The sequence below is a fragment of the Anopheles darlingi genome, chromosome 3 (genome assembly GCF_943734745.1).
Source record: "Anopheles darlingi chromosome 3, idAnoDarlMG_H_01, whole genome shotgun sequence".
In the NCBI taxonomy this organism is placed as follows: domain Eukaryota; kingdom Metazoa; phylum Arthropoda; class Insecta; order Diptera; family Culicidae; genus Anopheles; species Anopheles darlingi.
This window is the reverse complement of record NC_064875.1, coordinates 26,605,940-26,629,234: the sequence shown is the minus strand read 5'-3', so window position 1 is coordinate 26,629,234 and position 23,295 is coordinate 26,605,940. Positions and strand designations below refer to the sequence as shown.

At 46.8% G+C, this 23,295-nt stretch overlaps 2 protein-coding genes across 3 annotated transcripts in view; one reads left to right on the top strand and one right to left on the bottom strand.

Annotated features, from left to right (window-relative positions):
- Positions 1-23,295, bottom strand: part of LOC125954270 (protein TIS11) — a 449,377-nt gene that overhangs the window by 382,196 nt on the left and 43,886 nt on the right. The window lies entirely within an intron of this gene.
- Positions 819-23,295, top strand: part of LOC125954238 (uncharacterized) — a 210,695-nt gene continuing 188,218 nt past the window's right edge. The window contains exon 1 of the mRNA XM_049684370.1: positions 819-1,242. The gene's annotated coding sequence lies outside the window, so the exon portion shown is untranslated. The remainder of the gene's footprint in view (positions 1,243-23,295) is intronic.

Sequence of the window (23,295 nt, the reverse complement as noted above, 5' to 3'; positions counted from 1 at the left end):
TACCGTACTACTACACCTCTTTGCCGGTTGTCTGTTTACGGCTCCACCGGGGGGGTTGCAAGATTACGTTTAGACGAAAGTCAACGGAACAAGAACCGTGAATCGTGTGTGTTTTGTGCTTGGCGTGTGTCCCTGTGTCCGTGTGTTGAGGGAAGCTGGCAAGTGCTTGAAGTTGACCGAAAGATCAACGTAAACAGTGAGACGCTCTTCTCGATCGGCTGGCAACTAAACGTTGGTCCAAACTGGATGCTTGCTGTAGTGCAAAAAGTGAAACACGTTAAAAGGTCACCGTGATAGTTAGGCGCTGCAGTGCAGCGCTGGTGGCTGGTGTTACAAACCTGTGTTGCTCCCTACCGACGCTGCTCAATGATAAGCGATCTGCACGGCGTGGCGTCCTAAGAAGTGTGTTTTTTTTTTGCACCTGTGTGGTGTTGTGGTGCGAAAGCTTGAAACCGAACTCGCACCAACACACACAGCCGGAGGAGAAGGAGCAGGAGGGGGAGGAACGCGATCGTGAAAGCGCCATTAGCCGGCATCAAACGAGCGCCTCATTGAGGTTATCAACTTTCATCTCGTTCGATGGTAGGTTCTTGGTAGCGCTCCCTCTCCGGTAGCTGGTAACCGTAGCACGCGTGCGTGTGTGCGTCACACCTGTGACTGTGTTTCGGTCTCGATCTGAAGCAGTGGTTGAGAGTAAACTTTTTTTTGGGTTCTGTGTTTTTTTATCGTACTAGTAGTTGCTGCTGTGACGTCAGTGTTACTGTCTGTAGTTCTGTGAATGTGTTACTCAGTGGTTAATGATCTCCTCTCCTCTTCCAGGATATTGTGGCAAAGTGTTTTATCTAGAAAAGGTTGTGATCGTGGATACAGGATATATCAAGCTAAAAGGTTTTACGCGAATTACGAAGAAAGGATGTTTTTGTGTTCGGTTTCGGCTGCGACCGCAGCGGTCGCCAGGTGCAGTTTGAGTTTGGGTGTTTATCAATTTTATCTCGGATGGTTTTACGGTGACTAGTGCGTGGAGTGACCTGTGGCCGTTCCCGTGTGCGAGAAAGGTTAATTCAAATTTGAATATTGCATCCTCAAGACGGTGTGCCCTTGTGTATTTGTGTGCTTTTGGCGAAATGCGATCGTGCAGCGTGCAGTGATCGAAACCGTATCCGTGGTTGCTGGTGATCCCTGTCGGTGCCTCTAGACTATCGGTTTCGCTATCGATCGATCGAACGTTCGGCGGAGTGAAAGGTGAGTTTGCGAAGGAGAAGAAGGTGATGTTGGCCACCGACCTGAAGTTGCATAACGTGGCAGTACTATTGCAAAGGAAATTTTCAATCTTTAAGCTACCTGGAAGTATTACACATTATACACCGAGATGACATCTTGCGTCTTCCACCCTGTCCAGCATCAGAACCAGTGGTTCTGCTTCGGTCAACAGTGCCACGTACTACGCTTCTGACAGGCCCTTGCTGTACATGAGTCTCTCGTCGCCGCTCGTCAAGCAATCCGGTGTCCGTGTTGAGCACTTCCGAGAACCGTTCGCCCGGGCATGTGCGACCTTCTTTCCGTGCCGCCACCAGAACGATTACCCGGGGAAGAAACGTGCGAGAGAGAAAAGTCACACCCTAATGGGGCATCTTTCACTCTGGGCTGCAAACAAACAAACAGTAGAACAACGACCTCGATGGAAATGACGACGACGGAGACGACGACGGAGACGATGACAGCGTGGCTGCGTTTCCGTTTGCCTTTCGTGAGGCTGGTGCTTTCACCGAGCGACAGCAGCATCATCCCCCGGGCCGGGGACCGGGTGGCTATCATGCGTTGCTTACTAAACTGGCCCGAGGATGTCATTGGCTTGACGAGATGGCATGGATCGGTTCGGGGGGCTGTGAGCTGGAGCTGTTTCTCGCCTTTCCATGCCACGGTTGTGGTCATCGCGGTGCGTGAGATTCGCTGAGAACGCGTTGACCTCCTGGATTGCTTTATTATTGTCAGTGGTCTAGAGTTCGTAGAACTCGCTTCTTTGCATGACAGTTGAGCGGTTTTTATGTACTGGAAATGATGTCAGACTCGGTTGTGATACTTCCCGCATACACTACCTTGTATTTCATTTGTCACTCCGTTCTGTTACAAATAAGATGCCGGTACCAAGTCGATGAATGTTTCACAATCGCCGGTCTAAGCTTCACTGAAATGTCAGATGAGTTTCTCAAGACGCACAGCACCAAGACCTAATCTGGTGCCTTGGAGTAACAGCAAACGCAAACTTGAAATTCAAAAACCAGTTGTTCAAGGTAATCCTCAAGATGTCATCTACAGTCAGTAATTTGCATTGGCAAATTCGAGTACAGCATCACTCTGTAGCCCGGGCACCCTGGCGTCATACCGAGGCTGGGAACCGCGGTGACTCATCATCACCTGCTCCCCGGGACGTTGCGTGCGGTGCGGTTGTTGATGTACTCGGCAGCCATATTGGGAGAAGAATGTTAATTCTATCCACAGTACTTGCGCTCATCCATACCCCTTGACCACCTTGGTTCAGGAGTGTACATCACGTCAGAGCACTCTCTAGAGGTCCGGGCTTCATTCGCACCGCACTCGCAATCACGTCATTTTGCAGGCAGGCAGTCAGACAGTCAGAGTTACCTCACCTTTGCATCGAGGCATCATGTCATGGCGGCTCACCCGTTTGCCCTCCATTCTGTAAACCGAAAGCCGATACTCACGCTCGGAAGGGAAGAGAAGCTGAAGCTCTTGTGCCGTACGCCGACCGGGTTCGGTAGTAGCGTTGCACTCGACGGTGATCGAATTACAATTGTGTATGTTCTACCTGGTCTTGGATCACGGATCACGGATTAGCAAGCGGGGTAAACAAGCTTCGTTATGGAGAGAGCCATTCGCCAAAGCGGTCCTTTGAGTGGACCCCCACCAGAAGAGCGCCAGTTATCCGTGGATCATACAAAAAAAAACAAAAATGCAAAAATGGTAACCCCAAATTCAACGATCCCCCGGACAACGTGTCAACCGGCGTGAACCGTTTGTTTTTTATCGTGCCCGATCGTGACCGGGGTGCTGAATCATGTGCCCCCTTCCCGAAAGCAGAACCGAAAGCACGTTCTCGCGGAGGTCGCGTCTCTAGTGTTGGTTGTGTGGATTAACATTCAAATGCCGTTGTGAAACACCATTCGTCAGTTAAGCGAAATGCAATGTGCATTGAGGTGTTGGGCTGCGTCGATTGACAGCTGCCAGAACCCCTTCCCCCGTGCTTTTGGAGCCAAAAATCTTAATTCGATTGACAGTACACGGTTTCAGCGATCGATCGACCATTGCGCGTTGCCGTACCTCCGCTTAATTCGTTGTTTAACAAATGGATTTAATTTGTGGAAATTAGTTCTCAAGTCCCTGCTGGTGCAGATCGCTAAGACGACCATCGTAGTCATCGTAGTTTATTTCAACATGCGGCATTTAAAAACAAAAAAAAACAATCACTCAAGTAGGCTAAAGCGCTTTCAAGGGAATCATCTGCCGCTCGGTCTGAAGATCGATGTTGCCGCACTCGACGCTAACGAGGCGAGCGATTATTGAATAAATAAGCAATTCCGAAAGCAACAACGGTAAACTGGTTAAATATTTAACCGCGTTGCGTTCGTTCGTTCTTCTCGCCTCGCGGCTTTACGATTCTTAATTCTTCCCCCTTCCCCCTAGACGCTAGAGAGCGTCTTTTGTAGTTTGAGGTGGTCCCGAGGTGGTGTGAAAACTCCCTCCCCGGGGGGGGCAGATCGCTCATAAGCGGAGTGTTCCATGCCAACGATCGTCGGGTTTTAGTCGGGGAAGCCACCGACCATCCCAGAAGCTCAGCTCAGCGATGCATGTCCTAATGTTGGATTCAATTTCAACCGGCATTCCCTGCCAGCTAGCTGAGGTTTCCGTGCAGCAGCAGCAGTAGCAGCACGTTCCGGTGCTGCCAAGAGACCGTTTGAGTGATCACCGGAGTCCGGTCCGGGGAGCTGACAAGCTTGTTGTGTAATACGGCAGTCCACGTTTGGTGTCTTGTCATATTTCCTGCACTACACACAAAGTACGGAACAACCGGAGGGAACCGTGAGCCCTGATTGGGGATCGCCTGCTATATCCAGTTCGATCCCCCGGTCGCTCAAATGAAGAAAAGGCGAAATTGGCGGAACTAGGAAATATGGTCCGGTTTCTCGCCACGGGGAATCCAAACAGGTATAATTCACTGACACACACGGACAGGCTGGTGTTGGATGGGATGACTTCGCGATTGTCTGCTCCATAGGGCACCGTGAGCTGGCCAATCTCTGCCAAGTGGCCAAGTAGCCGCCGACAAGTCAACGTAGACGTGGAGAAAGCCCATTAGTTGAGGGTTGTAAGTAAGGTATCGAACCAGAAGCGTATTGCATTGATCAGCATCAGCGCTGGAGGTGAGGAAAGGGCCAGTGTACTCGTTGGGTCCGGAAGTAAGATGTGGAGCCCGGTCACTGTGGTTAGCGTGCGACGCCGACGCCGAGACCGAGTTCCAGTTTATGAGCCGCCATTATCCGATCCGGTTGAATGGGTTTTGGGACTGGGATGATCTCTCCGGTAGCGTGTGGCACCGACACACTCGTAGGCACAGTTGTATTGGCCGCGCAACGTCGGCACCCGGCCGTGGACCACATAGCATTAGCTAAGCAATCCGCTAATTGGAATTCTTCTTCAAATTCTGGACCAACCTGGACCAACCTGGACCAACCTGGACATCCACAGCCACAGTTTGTCGATACCGTCGTCGTCGTCGACGTCGTCGCTGCTGCTGACACGATTGCAGCTCCACTCAGCGCCGTATGGGTTGACCTCATTTTCCTTTCCCTTTTCGCCGCGATTTTCCGCCACCACCAAGCGAACGGCGAGAGTCACGAAGAAGTACACCTGATCTATACGCTCAACACGCTGACCAACAACCGGCTTGACCGACCGGCAGCAGCAGCAGCAGCAAAACCTGTTCTAGACCAGACCAGACAGAGAGAGGAGCCGGGGGTACGAAAATCTGAAGAGCAGTCGTTGCCTGTGAGGAACGCTGCTGCTTCTTCCACCACGTCACCGCCGCCATCTTCTCTCCACCAGAGATGGATGGGAAGGTGAGGCGATACGGGCGCCATATTTGGCACACGGACTTTCTAGTTTGTGGTGCACTGTTACCGGGAGGTTTCGGTTGCAGGGCATGGGGGGAGAACATGATCCGGGACCCGGAGTGGTTTGCTTCCTGCAATCCGGCTATCCGCTCGGGCGCTAGTGACGCGGGTTCACGGGTTGCTGTGGTTGTGGCTGAGCTGTTTGTTGGATTTGTTGTTGTTGTTGCCTCGTGTGCATTACATTTTCATTCATAGATCAGTGCAGTTTCCGAGGTGCATATGCATATCAGTTGAGTATTGCATATCACCGTTTGGTTGTTTGTGGATTAGGAATCAACATATCATGCCCGATGCCACCACGAGCACACACGAGCTTTTGTGGTTTCTTTACTTTCTCTTCGAATCCGGACTCAACTAACGTTTCGATGCTTCCATGAAGCGAAGTGTCGGAGGTACTTTTTGCTATTTGCTAGAACTAATTAAGTCCAGTCTTAGCTTACTATAGTCCTAGAAGAATCCTGTATAACAAGTGATCGAGGACAATCCATGTCAGCTGCAAGGTAATTATTGGAGTTGACACTAGATATACCAGACCGGTCTTTTGATCCGTCGAACACTTCAATTCAATATTCCGGCTAAAATATTTTCTTTTCGCAAAAATAATTTTATGAATTTTGAAGTTATACTTAGAGTATTCTTTTTACCACAAAAGTATTTTACATGCATTAGAAACCAATAAATAATTTTTGATTTTGCAACTTATACCAGAACGGGTCAAAATGACCGGTCATTGTGCAAATGACAGTGTTGATGAAAATTTGTTCTGTCAACGCATAAAACATTTTCAAACTTGTTTCTAATTTTCATCGGCACGTGAACTTTTTCTTGTGTAACGATTTTGAGCCGTTAAAAATATCGAAGAGCCAACCAAACCTTCTGCATATTTAGAAAATTCAACCAAATTTCCTATAGAATGTTCAGCCGTCGAACAAATTAATTTTTCCACAATTAATAGTTTTTCCGATTGTTGTTTTACAATCAAAAGAGTAAATAAAGACTAGAAACCTTTTTCCTTATGTACCAGTCATTACATGAGCCTAAAAATCAGCACAAGCCATTTTTCTGGTGTACTGGTCATTATGACCTATTCTGGTAGAAATAGGTATAGTATAAATGCCGGTATGTCTAGTGTTAATGTCGATATCATCGCTCTTTTTAAATTTAAGTTCTATCTGTCTGTCTGGAAGGTTTTAAATAACTTTTTGGGGTGGATCGTCGTCTGACTTTCTCATGACATGCGCAGCGTATCGAAGCGGTCCAAGTGTCGAGTGCAGCACTACATCTAGATCGTCATCGTCTGTTTTTAAACAATTAATGAATGCTTCCAAATTCTTGTTCTTCTGCTTCTGCAATTGAATTGTGAAAGACACTAAACTACTTTTCTTTTTAATTTGATGAATTCTAAACGATAACAATTCAAAAGTGTGACTAGTTGTGATACTCTGAAGTTGAAATTATCCTTCAGCCTTTAATTTAATTGAATAATTGCACCTGCAAACCTTGTAACGATATCTGAATTGCTCATGATACAAGCTACAGCAACAACTTCTGATGAGCAAACCCTAAACCAGCGGCACCCTTATAGCAACACGATTACAAATGCATCCAAAAGTCTCATACTATCTCCAGTAAGATCTTGGCCCTACCCGTATGACGGTACCCCGTTCATGTTCCGTTCATCAAAAAACCTCCACCGGTGCCCTCCGGAATGGAGGACATTCTTGGTTCCCAGACGAGCCGACCGACCGACGGACCGTCCGTCCACCGCAAAACCCTTTCTGTCATTACCAGACGAATTTTCGCATCTCAAAACTGTTGTGCGTGTCGGGCGGGAGTTAACTCCAGCACCAACCAACCCGTAGTGCTTGGACGGGCAGCACCCAACGGGTCAGCGTGCCAAGCGATGATGCGCTTGTCCGCCAAATATGACGAAGCAGCAACAAGAAGCAACTGGCGGGGGAGCTGGCGAAAATACATAATGTGGCTCATTATATGCAAATCGTTGTTGTTGCGATGAAACCGAGCTGAGCGCAGAATCTTGTGCCGCTGTAACCCTATATTTTTGGTGTCATGTTGTTGTTGTTTTTTTTGTCTCTCCTGGGCAGCGCAAAGTTATGAGAGGGCTGATGCAACGCTTTTTCCCGTTCTTATCATTATGATTCGACGAGGTGAACTCATAATTGTACCGCTGGCTTCGGGGGCTGCTCGTGAGGTCGGGTTTTTGGAAGATAAATTATGAAAAAAGGGGGCGGCCTGGAGAGGAGTATGGGGATGGATGGAGCAAAATTGCCAATCAAGTGTGCGATCAGCGGCCCGATCGATGACGATCGATGGTGAAAAAACCGGGTCGGGGGAGAAAATACAAAATGGAAGCTCGGAAGCTTCTCACGAAACTATGTTGTTCTTGAGCGGCTGGCGGAGGGTTTCGGGCGTAAGAAACTCATTCCTACTGTTACCAGTCAAGTGACGTTGCGTGCGTAACCAGCGGTTCGGTTGCGGTGAATAGCGGAGCTCACCACAGAGCAGTCTGCAGCCGCGCAATGTAAACATCATCCAGCAACCGTTGTTTGGTGTGTGGTTTAAGGCTGATGATGGGCGGACGAAACTGTTTGCTCAAGAGGATTTCCTCCCAGTGGCAACATTGTACAGACGATTGGTGGTTCAATGCAACCGTTTATTTATTGTCGATCGATTACCGTTTTTGCCATTTCATAAATCCCCTGCTGCCCCTTTTTCCTGCCGCACAACGACGACGACGACGACGACGGCCGCGGTCCAACCTTCGAGCACTATTGTTGGTGCGACATGCAGCATAACTTTGTTGCTTTGAGCCACACGGTGCAGCCAATAGATAAACTCGGTTACAATAGCAAAAGGCATGCGGCTTTCTTCTGCAGCGTTCAGTGCTTCTCCGTAATGGCGTACTCGGTGGTCGCCTCCGCGCTGGCACACACACACACTCTTTCTCTCTCTTCCTCTCTCGGTGTGGACCAATGTTACGCCTCGTTTGGACGTCGTCGTTGATGTAAGCGCTGTAATTGATTATTTGTGGTCGCTGCCTAATCTAATCCTTTTCCTGTTTAGATGGTGAATCTGTTGTGGAGGAGGAGGAGGAGGTGTCTTTTGGATGCTTGATTCGTGATGTAACAGCCGGGCCGGCCGAACATCATCGTTGCTTGTTAATGTCGATCATCGGCCTTAGATGGTTTTGCTTGATTATTTATGAAAAAAAAAGACTCGCGATATTGCTCGCTTACGTACCTGTGAGTACTGACTTACAAAATAAGAAGACTTTACGGGCAGGGTCGTCGTCTGCTACACTCATAATATTCCTAACTCTTCGAAGTCCGGCTAAGTCGAGGTTAAGAGTTCGTCATACATCGTTATAGCCGCTTCTCCATTCTCTCTCCTCACGATGGATAAGATGAATTCGTTATACCTAGAGAGTCTTTAAAATTGAGATGTTATTGGTAGTAGCAGTGCTATAAAGTTCTTATTTAGTATCAGCTACGTCCTTCTTGATAGATTTCTTGAGTGATTTCTTCAGTCTTAAGTTGCGCTCTAGTTCAAATACTGTGAACACTAGATTAGTTTTCTATTAATTTGAACTTATGGTCTTTTTTAAGCCTTCTATTTAAACACTTTTGGTCGTATATTTTGATGTGACCGTGCCATTACAAATTAGTTCTTTGCAACATCGAAGAGTCTAAGTTAATTTGATGAAGATTTTCGCATAGGGCACATCTTGAGCATCGCATTCCATCCCTCTGGTTCAAAGCGAATTGAGAATCTTCCATTTTTATTCACTTGACGTGCCGTCGTGTCCGGGGACATCCTTACTTGTGTGATCAGAATCTCACAGGTATTGGCAATACTATCATCAGCCAGACTTAAAATCAAAGAACATGAAAGATTCTCGCGAATTAGCATCTAAATAAGAATTTATACATATCCCGGGGCGAAACGAGACCTAAGAATGTAAAATATTAAATCGAATCTCCAACTCCAGCCCCGCGCAGCAACTCCGGCCCCGCGCACATGAGTTATGATGACAGTGGCCTCGATTTAATTTCACCTCAGGCCGATTTAATCCACTCAGGCCGGGGACGACCTTTAGAGTAACATGCGTGAACTCGTTGTTTTGGGTGGCACTTCCTTCTTACCGCGATCGCACTGCAGAGCGCGATCGCACTATTAACTACAAAAGCAAATCTAGAAAGGGTGGGCTCTCCGGCACCACCACGATCTACCACCAGCTTCCTGCATCCATTCCGTCAAGGTTATTGTAGGTCAAAGCAAACGGATGTAAATGAGGTGGGAGGGTTGGGCAAACAGAGCGACAAGATAGAGAGCGCAAGAGAAATGAATCGTTTAAACATGGGTCTTAATTAAAAAGGCGAGCTTCTTTCACTTGTCTGCTCGCTCGCGATTACTTGCGACAACCAAACCAACGTACGAATGAACGAACGAAAGGTGGGGGTTGTTAAGGGAGGGTTGGCGATGTGCAAACATGTGTACCATTAGCCCGCTCAGCGAGCAGGTTGAAGGCCTGGTCTGGAGGCCTGAAAAAGGGTGAAGGCGTATCAGCATCACAGCAACAGCAGCAGCAGCAGCAGCAGCCAGTCATTAGAGCCATGAGGGACAAAACCTATCCGAGATCCCCTACAGCAGCAGCATTGTTAGGTCGCCGGTGGGCAGAGAAGAGGTAGAGGAGACCCGGTGGTTTAGTGGGTGGGTGGGTTGGGCGCCATTCAAGTGAAATCTTAAATTTAGTTTCACTTTATCACGTCACATCAAGAAATTTGAATAGCTCCTCTGGTGGAGGAGAAGTCTGGGCATCAACTCAGGGTAAGTCGTTCGTTCGCTCCCTTGTTTGACGCGCGATTATGTCTTGCGCCTTTATCTGGCGCAATGGAGCTACCCCTGTACCCCCCCCCACCCCCCACTCCCTCTACTCCCACTTTCCATGGCGTGCACTCGCATATGTGACGTTCACTTTTTGGCGCACCGGAGATATCCGGTTCCAGCAGCTTACACCATTCCAAGGAAGGCCTTCCTTGGCCCTGTCACCGGAAGTGCAGCGCGGCATTTCATAGGCCCTCCTGGCCTCCGTCCGTCATCCTCCGGCATGTTGCTACTTTCTTTCCCCTTCTTCTCTAATGCGGCTTTTGTTCCGGCGCAAAATGTCACCACGAGAGTGGTTGACAGTTACGGCGTAATACGATGCTCTCTGCGATGCATCGTCGAGCCGGACTGTCAAAAGGTGGATCGGTATCAGTATTTCCCTAGCTGTCACCGGGAGGGAAAAGGGATGATGCTTTGTGTGTGTGTGCTTGTGGCCGCCTCCATCGCTTTCCACCACCAGGCCTGACGGCTAATTAGATGCCGAACTCGGTCTGGAGTTCGATCTCGTATCGGTTCCGGCTGTCTCAACCTTCTAGTGTAGATTGTCAGCCGCTTTGATAATTATGTTATGGCCCAAACCACCCGCAGGGGTAGATGGGGCAGAACGCGCTGCACTTCTTCTTGTAGGCGCGATCGGCGGGAGTGTGAGTAAGATATTACCCGGCGAGTGATCAATCATGCCGGCGTGTGTGAGGCGCCATTCCATCGGCGGCACACTTCAAACCCTAGCGAGTACAGAGCGAAGTAAGTATGGTGTGGTTGCGAGCGCTTTTATGCTGATTTACTGCAACCGATCGATGGACACCGCGACATCAGCAGTTCAATCGAGATGTCCGATTGGGTTCATCGATCATCGCTAAATGCTTTGCGACGGCGCGTCGCAATTGTTGGACGTTCTGCGATGATTTAATTGGTTTAATCAGGGTTGAAGAGTGCGCTTTGACGCCAATGTGTAATGCTGTCCTATGCTGCATCTGTAATTGATCTTTCTTGAGCATTAAATTTGGTCAGACAAAATTAAATTGAAAAGAAGTTCTCGTATCTGCCGGATATTATTAGGAAAATATGAGTAACTCAGTTACTTTTAGCGCCTTCAAGCTTGATGATGTTATTGCGATGTTTGTCTGAATGTCAAACATTGAAGCTTTGGAAAACTTTTGCAAGATTTTTTAGCTTAAGACAGTAAAACGTCAAACACAGTATATAAAACGACAAGAATGTTCGTAACTGCACATAATATCATAGTGCATTAGCAGATAATATCATACTAATATTATAATATCATAGGGCTCTTGGATAATGTAGAATTTGCTCTCAATAATCTGCTAATCTAGATGCAGTGTTCGTGTACCGCCACACAATACCACACACTGAGCAGTGACATGTCTCATGCCTGATGCCTAGCTCGTCTACGCAAGGAAACGTCACATTACATATGACACTGCTCTGGTGTCGCAAAAATGGTCAACCATTCGGTAACACATTAGCGACTCGTGCCGCAATGCATTGTGCGACTGGCATGCCGTCTCTTAGCGCCCCATTTATGGTACGACACGACCGAAGGTCCATATTGTTTCTCGTCTCTCGTACAGTGCAGTCCTCAGCATATGGGGCATTTACCTATGCCTTCAATACAATATCTCCTCCATTTTCTTGTTGCTTCGCTCCTAAACCCCATTTGCTTCGTGCACACCCTATGTAATATGCTGCTGGCACCGGCCGGTAGAACGGGGAAGAAAGGGAGAATGCGAAAAACGAGACCACCGCCGCCACCGGTCGTGTCACCTTGATGGTTGGTTGGTTGGTGAGTTTGAGAAATGATTTAGCCAACGTAAAGTGACCGTTGGTCTGTGTGCGCAGAGTAGCGAGGCTCCGGAGTGAGCTGTTTCTGGTGGTACTGCAGCCCACGGTTTTGGCACCGCGGCGCCTTTTTTGTGTGTCAAGGTAAGTGCGTGGCTCGGGAGCCTGTTGCACCAGTTTGACCACCAGTCGGTGGACCGATATGTTCTTCCATGGCCGTTACCTTTACGGTTTTGTTCTGATCAGCACGCACTGCAGCAGACACGTTCTTCTGTCCGGTCACCATTATGCAAAGAGTTGTAAAAGTGATCCAGTAGGTGCTTTCAAGGGCGCAGTGAGAGTCACGCTGGATAGCTTGGCTGGGACTCTGAGAAGGCGTCTACGTCTAGAAGTTGTTCAAGCTAAGAACAACTTGATATGGAGAGGCTTTAGATAATCGTGTGATAAATGTTAACAAGCTAATGCTATGTTTTAGTCTTCTTTACACAACAGCAAATTCAGAATTATTGCTTGCTTACTTGAGAATAGATTAAAAATACTGGAGATATCACTACAAAATCATCGAAAGGGATGATCTATGGTCATTGTCTGAGAAAAACAAAGATTGTCTGAAACGCATTGCTTCTCTAGAAAAGCCTGGAAATCATCTTTAAATGATTTTCTTTTTCAATTTTAAAATTAATGGCTTACTACCAAACCATGTTGATCATATTAAGTAGCACCTACGTTGTTATCATTTGCTATTTGAAAAAAGAAACATAAACCAATTACAAATAGTAACTGAAAGGTTTCTGTCCTAGTAGAACGACACTAGACAGATATTGAGTTGGTAATACTAAGTTCGAAAAAAAAAAATTAAAAGAACTAGTTTGGAGGTATCAGGAAGATGATCTATTGAAGTCTACATTGAAGGACGAAACTGGAGCAATGTAGGTCCTTTGTAGCTTTGGTTTCAAATTCCAAAATTAGCAAATTACAATCTTATCCTCTTATCTTAGCTGCTGACTTAGGTAGTTTCTGTGAAAAATGAAAATCACTTGTGCAATTTGTACAAGTCATGTATAGTGCTTGTAAACGCTTGATCCGTTTTGTTCATTTTGAGAAATATTAGTGATGCTTTGTTAAACAACTTGCTTCCATACTCAGTATTGCGATTTCGCACAAACGACAGATATACGTCGATGAGCACCATAATAGCACAAGCTATCCAGTATTGCCATTTCCAGCATCACCACCACCCAAAAATGTATGTCAATCGCTTGGAACAATCAGACCGAAGTACCGATCCCTCGCTCGTCTTCTCCCCAGCTGAAGATCATTTTCGTTCGCGTGCTAAGCCGGTAGCGTGCTTAAGACTATTTCTTCTGCCGCATTCGGTTGCGTGCATTTATACAACCCTAAGCACCGGCTTCTGAACCGATCGACGGTCTACCTCTGGGATCGATTCCATCGCCCCGCTTAACGGTATCGCGCGTCGACGAGCGCGTACCAGCATTCGGGACCATCTTGAGCCATGGATGCGCACTCGAGATGCCACTCGATGCCATGTTAAGATTCGGCTCCGTCGTGCACCGGCGGCAGGTGTCTAGCGTTGGGATAAAAACCCATTCGATCCCATCCGGGAACGCAAGAAGTGAAGCTGAAGTCACATATTAACGGTCCCCAGGTGCCGATATTGAGCGATCACGGGGATACGGTCCCGATTAGTAGGTCCATTTATTCTGTGGCGCTAATTGTGCGGCGCAGCGTTCGGCCCATCTCGAGCGGTCACTGGCACCCGGGAAGATCCGTGGGATACGTATGGATTATTATGCGGGGAGAAAACGGAAGAAAAATGATCTCGTCTTCTCCGTACCTCGGCCCTGGGTCTTTGGTCTTGGCCCCGGTTAGGAGCATTCCATTCTGCAACGGTTATATCCCGCCGCAGCCACAAGCCTTTTCGACGAGTATTTGGTTTCTTTCGTCTGAGAAAGTATCAGCCTCCGAAGCCTTCGACGCCACGAGCTCTTGGATTGGACCTTGGACCTTGGTTTCGGGAGATCGATCGATTAGTGGGGGTCTGGATGCGGCCGCGGCCCTTGTGGTCAAACACTCTGGACCTGGCGTTTTGCATCAAATTAAACCAAGCCAAACCGTTGGCCGTTCGCTCGCGCGCACACTGATCGTGATTGTTCCGATTGGCTTTCGCGGTGCCGATGCTCCAGCAACTATTAACCCAAGCCCAATGCACTCGTGGGAAGTTGCGGCGAAAGGAAAAGTTGGATCCGGGCCGCGAACTATCGACGGGCCGAGAAGAGGCAGGCTGGTTGGCTGCAAAGAAAAAAACCTCGTGGCCATCAACCCGCTCCATAGCCGGTTCCGTGGGCCGCCCCTTTGTTATCCGGACGTTGTGTGTTTGTGAGCCACATTTTAATTTCATAATTTCAAATGCGGGAGATGCTGGAAATGCCGGCTACAGGCGCTGTTGTTGTTGAGTAAAGATTGTTTTCGCCCTTTTCCCTCGCCCCCGGTTTGATGAGCGATCGAAGACGAGACGAGACGAGACGAGACGAGACTAGACTATCCGGATGAGCACGCGCTTAGCTCGCATGTTGCTCGTCTTATGTGTAGCCGCTACTAGGGGATTCCAGACGCGCGTCGAAACTTTCACGAATCATTAAGCCCAGCGACGGCTGGTGTATTGGTTCCGAGTTCCGATGTCGTCGCCTGACATTTGTGGCTCTTTTCCGTTAAACTTCCGCGTTTTCGGCGACTTTTCGCCAAATTATTAGTACCAAGTCGTACCCTTGGAGGAATTCGGAGGAATATTGGGATCGGGCAGAATTCTTGATGCGTTTATGGTGTATAATCCGCTTCTTCATCGACCACATTCGTGGTACGAGGAAAGAGAGGAAAAGGCATCGATTGTAAAAGTGTTTTCCCGTCCCCGCTAGTCACCATCCGCCAGCTTATAATGCTACTGGACTTGAAAACTCATTAAGGTTAATCGTCGTCGATCGCGTCGCCTTCACTTATATGGCCGCCCGTTGTAGAGGGGAGGGAGGAGCAGAAGGAAGATGAGACACACAGCGGAAGAAAGAAATCTCGTCGCATTTGATGTAACGGAATGCGAGAAAGTTTCGTCGATGGCCCTTTGCGATGAACCGTGCTGCGAGGTGCGAGCGTCTTCCGATCCGTACCCGGGATTCCATGCATTTCACTTGGAATACCTCGATTCCCCCGATTGATGTCACTTGGATCTCTCAATACTTGGATATATGTTTCACAAAATACTAAACAGTAACTCTGCCAAGTGCCACGCCACAAGGACAGCTCGGCGCAAACGTCTAATGGCAGGGTTCATGAAGACTGACAGCCGCAACAATTAAATCTAAACCCCGCAGCCAGCAAACGATCGGTTAGCGATGATTGAGAGCACCTCGACCTGCTGCATCTTCTACTGAGCAGCGTCAAAAAGGGAGCAATAATACGTCAGCAGCATCCTCCACACAGCTGTTCAAACGGTACGAGCGAAGCACAACATAACATGCCCATCTAGTTCGGTTCGCGGCGCACTTCAAAAGCGTGACGCTTAACGCACCTTAGCATCCGGTTTTCACGGGCGCCGGGCCGGGGAAGGTGTGCAGAACTAGCGCAGAAAACCATTGGCAACACACATACTGCGGACTTCTGTTCCGGAGCCCGGAGGCTGCTTTGATGTTTCTCGTCGTCGTTGAGACCGGCTACAAAAGCGAAAAGAAATGCAACCGGCTTCAATATTTACATATTTTCTCCCCACCTTAACATAACTTGTAAGAGTGTGTGGCTCGAACGAGTGTGTGTGTGTGTGTGTGTGTGGGATGGTGTGAAGGTATCGCAATTTAACACCCGCGAATGGCGAACCAAACCACCATCCTCTCCATCGTTCTCTGCTACGTGATGATGAGTGTTATGTTGAGGGCACAAGATACTCCCGCATGCACTTCAGCAGCCGTCCAGCAATGGTGTCAGCGCCGTCAGAAGAGATAAGGTGTGTCTCGTGGAAAAAAAAAACGATGCACTCCCGGTGGATGGCTTCGTATATCGTCGGGTTTGTCTTTCAATAAACATTTATTCTTTCGCCGATGAAGTGTAGCGCATTAAGTGTCCTCGATATGCCGTTTAGGGTCCGGGGATCCGGTAGAACCGCTACGCCCGCTGTCGATCGTTGGTGTTCGTTGGCAACAATGTAGACGGTTCGAATGTTCGAAGCGGATGTTGGCGGTTGGTGCCCTTATAGCACTCGCGAGAAGCACCTCGCGTGGGGCTGTGTGCCAGTTTGCCAGCGAAGCACATCGATTTGATGAGTTCCAGTCTGGCATGTGCTCTCGAAGTTCGCGTTCCAGCATTTGCCCAGTGAGTTGTTGTTGGTGAGGAAAATGTATGACAGAATATGTCAATAAACGGGGAGTGGGAGTTAGTTGATCTTTGGGCGTTCTTCGTATTGGTGTAGCGATTAATTCGATCAGTTCTCCAAGACATACCGTTGTTACATTAATATCTCAATGTTTTGTCGCCAATATTGATTGTTTTATATTGTTTATGATGCTGCTTGTTTGTGCTTGAATTTAGCACGAGTTAAAAATAATAACTTTCGAAAGTCGAAAGGGTCGATAGCTGTCTGAACAGCGAATAAAATGGACGTATAAAAGGGGTATCATTGTTTGAGAAGGAATAATTCTAAACGCAAGTAGTACTTGTGATCACAACAGAAAGCCATTGCAATAATGCAAAAGATGAAATAGAATTCAATATGTTCCTCGCGACATGAGCGAAAGGGGCGTTGACAGAAGCTATCCAAAGCTTATGTTGCTGGTTGAGAGACGGAAATGAAAGGGATTTTTGCATCGATTCGATACGGGCAAAAGGAAAAATGGTATAAAAACCTGTGAAACCAGATCCAAATTATAAACATAAAAGAAATAGTCAATTAGCGAAGGTTATGCTGTGAATGTAGTGAAATGCGAGAGGTGTCGTAGTAGCACACGACAGCCAACTGAAAAAAATAATAAAACTTGAAATCGAGACCGTTATCAATAATAATTTATCCTTTTTAAGCAAACCGTGAACACTAAACGACCAAGATGAGTTATTGACCAACCACATGGTACTGTATCACCCAAAAACCGTTTTGGAAAAAGTCGTTGGTGAATCTCTTGGTTACATACTTCCAGTTCTCTCTTTATGAGCATTTTAGTTGTACTGAGTATTAAGACATGAGTCTCTGATTGTATCGCTACAAAAGCTGAGCAACATTTCGACACGGCCTCAGCAAACTATCTGAAAAATGTGCGAAAGTAATGAAGAACATATTATTTCTGGGCTTTTGGGCTATTAATTGAACAGTTAAATACTGTCAATTAATGTAAGTTGATTTAAACAGTTAAATACTGTCTAGGATAAACCGAACGTAAAACTGGTCGATTAAATTGATACACCTTTCCCGCTATTACTTTGGAACATTGATTGATTCTTTCATATCTAAGAGAGAATTATCTTCTGGTATTGTTATGCTAAAGTATCAATCCCTACGAATTCATAGGAATTGACCTTTCCAAATGGTCTACGGGCATGCCTACGATAATGTCACGTTAGTTCCTTCAGAGTGACAGGTGATTTGAAGAACTTCTTTCTAAAACATTCGACAACTGTTCGGATCATCGCCCAATTCAACCTTTCCCCGTCATAAATCATCATCAACGATCACATGACACAAGCCCCAGTGGAGTCTATAAAATGCGTCCCTCGAGGGAGGTTTCAAAATTCGTCGGAAACCGATTGGCCCGGAGTGCACGGTTGGCTCACTTCAATCACACTACTGCTATGCACATCCCGGAACCATAAAAGACACCCGAGCTCGTCCCCCCCCCCCCCCCTCATAAACCCAATCTTTCGGCGCGCAAAGATGATCGCACTTGACAAATCCGAACGGCACCGGAATCACGCTACGTTCGTGCTGCGTGGTTTCAATAAATCGCTTCACTGCCGGCGCAATAGTTTAGCTACCCCTGCCCCCTTTGACCTTTGCAGCCCCGGCATCCTTCACCGGCACCGGCATTGTGCATTCAAGCGAATCGTCCCGTTTGTGTGGCGGCCCCATTTACCATTTTTGGTAGCAACCGTCGATCGTCGAGATCTTAGGAATGGTTTTTGGAAGAAACAAACAACAACGGAGTGTGGTGTGGAACACTTGGTGCACACCTGGTGAGATATTGGACACATGTGAGCTTATACTGTGCCTAGAACCCCCCCCATATATCGACATTCTTCTCCATGCTCCATGCAACTCACCTCGACGAAGTGCCGTGCGCCGGTCTTCCGGACCGAACCTTGAATTATGGGTGATCTTCTCGCGTAAAAGACTAATTTCATTATTAGGATTGATTCCGTACGTAAGTGAAACCACATGCGGCTCAATGTCAACACCGCCGTGGTGTCTCTAGTGTCTGATGGTTGGTTGTCTGAAGCCCCCGAGCAAAACAACTCCATGCTTCATGATCGATTACGGTTTTGTGGTGTCTGCAGACGCCACCAGACCCGGAGTGAGCCGGACTGCACCGCAGCGCACTATGGCGGCGTGGAGATGCGTTTCTGGCAGCCATTTCGCAACCGGAAACCACAAACCAGACACGGTCATCACGCAGCTTCCACCACGATGATTAGTGCTAATGGTGTCAGACTCGGCACAGCAGCTCGGCTGAAGCTCGATGCTTAAGGGGCGGAAGAAACAATTCAACTTAATTTTTTCAGGTGAATGTCGTATTAAACTTCAACTATACAAGAATATTTTATACTTTTTTTTTGGGTAGATTTATTAAAAACTTCATCCATGGCAACGTCGTCCATGGTTTAAGGAAGGCGTGTCTTCGAATAGACATTTTTTCCAGTGCCCATCATAGTCACGTGCTAGGTTCTTCGGAAATACACAAATCAATTTTCTTTTGTTAGATTGTAAGTTTATACAGGTAGTTTTGCCAAATTTCAATTTTTTTTCGATTTTTGAATGATTTTTAAAGTTAATAAAGTGATGCTTTTTAAGATTTTGCATAAAAAGTAAGTTTTAAATAATGGTTTTAAAAAAAGTAACAACATTTTTTTCAAAAAACAAAGATATTGTTTTGCTTCGAATTGCTCAGTCAGTTTTTCTTCGATTGATCCAGAAAAATCACACAATACTCTTGATAGGTTAAACATTCATGAAAAAAATTAAAAAAATCTGATTAAAAATAATAAAAGACCATAGCCCCCGCCCCTCTTAAGTCTCATATGGTACTACATCAAGAATGTTTATTATACGTAACCGTACACCTCGTTTGGGGGCTACTTAACGCGGTTAACCCAAGTATAATTGAATACTATGCTCAGTTGAGTGATTTTTATCAACTTTCAAATGAACGCAAATCTCATTTTGTAAATTCAAAATGAAAAAAAAAAACGCTGCCTTGACTTAACAACACACATATCGACGCAAAGCGATGTATCTCGCGATATGCGCCGTTGCTCACCATCAACTCACGCCACTCACGATGTCTGGCGCGTGCTTAGCATAACTATTCCGACCGAGGTGTAGCTGGGGGCGGAGAGTAGAACCAGGCACCTCGCATGTGATAATGCCACCCGCTGCGGTAGTTCAGCTGTACGCAGCAGCACGTCCTTTCCCACGCCAAATTTCACCCAATTCCGGCCATCACGCAGGTTGCGCAATCAGCGCGGGATTGATGAGGAGATGCACCCAACCGTGGCCAGCGTCAGCGTCAGCGGCAGCGGTTTTTCCCAATTAAAAAATCCGTCGCTTTCAACATGACATCAGCAGACGTGCACGTGCTTGGGCGGTCTATATGTGCTCCAGTTCCAGTGCCGTGGCTTTTCTCGATTAATTTGACACACAGTAGGGTGTTTGTTATGAAAATCGGCATCGAGTTTTTCGGGGGAGACGAGACTGGTTAGCGGATTAGCTCACCATGCGGCTCATCCGGTGCGGCCGTTGTTGCTGCTGGCAGCGCAACCACCGATGGTCGACCACAAAGAGTGAGAGATGGCAAAGTTCAGCGGATCTTTCGACAATTGGTGGCCAGCCTGCTGTCAGCCCGGGGTTTTTGAGCAACGCCGGATTGATGACCTGGTGAACTTTATGGAACGGGGGCCCAAAAATCCGCCACGCAAAGCTGCGCGAGTACACGACGATTTCGCACAGCTCAGCGCAAAAGATTCGGCTGCAGCTTCAGCACGCGCCCGGATCGCTCGGCTCGGCGCCCGGATAGAAATCTAAGGAAAGCTTTCACATGGAAATGACCTTTCGGTTCGCATTTCGCTGCTTTCGGAATGGGCGGGTATTAATAAATTGATTTCGGACATTCCAAAAAAAGCGTGCCACGATCGCGTATCGCGTTTAATTTATCACCAAAAACCCATCACCCCGGACAAGGTAAGCTGAAGCTCGTGTGGAGTGTGTGTTTGTGTTAAGCTGATATGTGGGGCTTTAAGATGATGCTGATGATGCTCCCTAGCTCACTGCCACAAAAACAAAAAAACAAAAAGAGGCCTGCAGAAAGCACAACAAACTCCTTTCTCTTTCGACCAGATGTTGTGGCTGCGTCGATAATGTGTTGTGTTGTGGCTAGTTAATGCGTCGCGGCCTGTTGGTGGTGGTGGTGGTGATCGTGAATGTGGTCCCGCGAATAATTAGCGGGCCTCCAAATGGTGGAAAGGTCGCCCAGGACAACTAGCAGCACCAGCAGCAGTAGCAGTCTGGTGACAAGCCTGGGCCTGCGAGAGAACTGGTTTTATGGCCTCCGAGTACAACCTCCCGTTTAGTGACATATTGGATTTTGTTCGAATTTCACTGACAGTGGCGAGGAGAGGGGATGTTGGTGGTGGTCGCGGTGGCGCCGAGTCACGTTTTCACCGAGAGAGTGATCTGTTTGGGGGGGACGCGATCTCGGGGTGGTGCGCTCCGCTCGCTCACTCGATCATAAATTGTCGATGCTTTTGACTGACATGTGAGAGGTCGTTCACTTATGCTAATGGTGTGTACGGTGGTGTTTGGTTTGGCTCGGGGTTTGGTGGCTGCTGCTGCTGGCTGCGGTTTGCTAATACAAGCGCCTCGAGCAACTCATTTGCATTCGACTGAAAACGGTTAATTTGGTTTTTTGTTTTTGGTGTTTTTGAACATTGAACCTACAATTTGGATCATAAAGTGAGATGCTGCTGGTTAGTTTATTGCGTCTGCTTGGAGTAGTTTTTATTTTTGGGAAGCTTTATTTATTATACTAACTCAAGAGCAATCGAGCGTTTGATAAAAATGCAATGCTTATTAAACAACTAAGAGATTATCGATCAAATATTTGGTTGATGTAAGTGTTGTAAAACATTCTGAACATTGAATGTACTGAATTGGGTTAAACCCAGTGCATTTAAATCTCCCTGAATGCCCATAAAAAGAATGCTCTTGGGACGCTACAACTATAGCTATAGACATCTGCATCGATTTTATGGAACTGAACTTATTCAAATCAGAACGACTTAAAGGTGCATGTTTACTTATCTTCTTTAGCTGCATATGTTGTGATTGTATTTATCAATCATTGAAAATTTGCATTTTACTCGAGGGATTGTTGAAGTATTGTCGCAATTTTGAAAGTCCTAGGGAACAAGAACCTCTAGAACATGTGCAATAATATGAGTTATGAATTCTCACCAAATCAACTGAACCGTCTCACGGAAACTTATTATCCTATACATTCTAATACCAGAAGGTTATTGTAATAGACATGCCTGTAGGCATAACAATAGGTTGATAATTCTGGTGGCCAAAAGCCTTGGTCGAAAGTATAGCAAGAATTTGACGAATGACAAAATTGATGTTTAAATTGATTTTGAACAGCTCTGAATAGTTGAATTTCCTACAATTATCACCTGATGCTGGGTCTGCAACAAATTGATGTTCGTTTTCCCAAATAAAGTTAAGTTTCCCAAGTAAAGTAAAGATTTTGAGAGTTATGACAACATTTTTGTAGTTGTTTATAGGAAAACATGAATTTTTGCTGTCAACAGGTTAAGAACTCGAATAAAAAATGTGTCTGAAGAAATGATTCCATTTGTTTTGGTCAATTATCATTATTGTTGTTTGGTCAATTATCATTAAAAAATTCAGAAGGATAGTTCAAAGCCAAGATCAATGGAGTATTAAAAGTTTAGTTTCAAACTTAATGAAAAAAATCTAAAAAATTAATGCACTCTAAGTTAGCAATGTGATGCAAAATATCAATAAATCTGTAGCTAAACAATGTTTTGAGAAAAAAATGCGAGATGTATATAAAGTTAACTGCATTTTGACGTACGACCAACGTAGATCCCTTCAATCAATCCCTAGATGCAAAATGTTTCATTGCATAAAGTACATGAAAAGCTTTGCTTGGTGACACATTTTCCTTCTTCAGCAACAGCACATTCCCACCGAAAGGAAGTGTTAAACTGGCCGGCAACTCTTCCATAACACCAAACGACCAATCGCGTTTCACAATGCGCACCACTTTTCATACAAATCTTCCCATCGAGAAACAAGAGGAACTCGACTGTTCACACCTGGCCGAATTGAAAAATGAGCCAGCTTTTGATCAAGGGTGGACTTGGTGGTGGTGGTTTTCACCGCGAGTGTTACCGCACGCTCGACAACCGCCTACCGTTCACCGTAGTTGGATCTGCCCGTCCTCGAGATGCATAAGCATCGCTCCGCTACCGGATGGTGATCCGCCATTTGCTGTCGTTTCGGTTGGCGAAATCTGCGCTGAGCCCCGTTGTTGTCCCTCTGGCACGGCTCTGGATGGCGATCGCGCTGCAGCTCACGATCACGGCTACCGGCACGGCATCACCGGCATCGTGGTGTAATTTATGTTGCCACAATTATCTCTCCACTGCGCCTCGCGCGTCGAAATGGCATGCCGGCAGATAATGAACCGATGTCGATGTTTGGTTTTTGGCCACCGTTCGCGAGTGGCGGATCGCAAATTACGCGTGCTGCGCCATTGTGAATCCTAATCTAATCGCATCTACCAGCTGCGAACTGGTGATGATAAATACCTCTCTCGTCTGTGTCCGTCTGTCGTTTATGATTAGAGTAAAAGTGAAAATAATTCATTCGACAATTGGTTTGGAGGGTTTGGACGGGCCTAGACCGATGTCGAGCGATTGTCATTAGAAAGGTGATTCGTTCCGCGATCGCGATCGCGATTTACTTGAGGAGCGTCGCTATGCCACGAATCGGAACGACCAGACCATGCATCGCGTCTCATGTCGAATGATTTGCATGCGAAACAGGGATGTTAATCGATTTGCCAATGCCGATTTGCGATGCCTCGTTTATCGATGAATCCTTTATGCGGGG